Source organism: Oncorhynchus masou, unplaced genomic scaffold, assembly GCF_036934945.1.
Source record: "Oncorhynchus masou masou isolate Uvic2021 unplaced genomic scaffold, UVic_Omas_1.1 unplaced_scaffold_1862, whole genome shotgun sequence".
NCBI classification, from domain to species: Eukaryota; Metazoa; Chordata; class Actinopteri; order Salmoniformes; family Salmonidae; genus Oncorhynchus; species Oncorhynchus masou.
In genome coordinates, this window is record NW_027016876.1 from 65,342 (window position 1) to 66,214 (window position 873).

An 873-nucleotide genomic window follows, 5' to 3' on the forward strand; every position below is an offset into this window, starting at 1 on the left:
GTCCACCATAGAGCCACGCAAGGAAGTCTTTGTAAAAGGTATGTGCCTAATGAAGAGAATCCAGAGTCGTATGGAAGTCAGAGGTCGGGGTTGAGACGCACTCTGTGCACTGTTGGCCGGGTTCTCGCGGGTGGTTCCGAACACACTAGCCACATTTTCAGAGGTTGTGGGGAAAAAGGCACAGACAGACACACTATCTTGGTGAATGTACCTTATTTTTAAAGTGAAAATGGAGGGGAAACAAGGGGACCTCAGGAGGGCCTTGCTGACTTTCCCTCCCTTCTTCTCCTGGCTGTTTACATGCCTCTGTGTAGTTTTTTCCTTGACAATGGGAGAAAAGCAGTGCACCGTTCCTGAGGTACTGCAAAACCGGGTCGATTCATGGAGCAGACAGAGCAAGCCCCATTACCGACTCCCGTTCAAAAATACATTTAATACATATCCCCCGATGGGGGACGTATCAGATATTAAACTTATAAGAACAGATGATTCAAAGCTTTATCATTTAACTTTTCCATCAAACACAGTGAACAATTCACACGTCTATAACCATATTAGATGCTCTTAGTTCGTAACCAAGACAGTTTTCAACACAAAATGCCTGGTTTAAAAAATATACATAATAATTCAATTAAAATTGTTTTAAAATAATTTATTCAACATCATATCATACACCATAATCTATTTTCCAGTTGAAATATCAGCAAACCAAAAACAGTTTGTTAAACTGACTGACATGTCCTTTTTCAATTTATGGTGGAAGGACAAATAATATTGAACGAAAAAAATCATGTTTTTTTCTGTAATCAAATTCCACCTTCTTCCTGGTTGGTTTATTTCAGGGTAAAGATAGTCAACCAGAAATATCTCATT

At 39.4% G+C, this 873-nt stretch overlaps 1 non-coding gene across 1 annotated transcript; it reads right to left on the reverse strand.

Annotated features, from left to right (window-relative positions):
- Positions 1-337: 337 nt before the first annotated feature.
- LOC135539306 (U2 spliceosomal RNA) lies at positions 338-536 on the reverse strand. The gene has a single exon (XR_010455600.1). It is a non-coding gene; the product is annotated as a U2 spliceosomal RNA (small nuclear RNA).
- Positions 537-873: the final 337 nt, after the last annotated feature.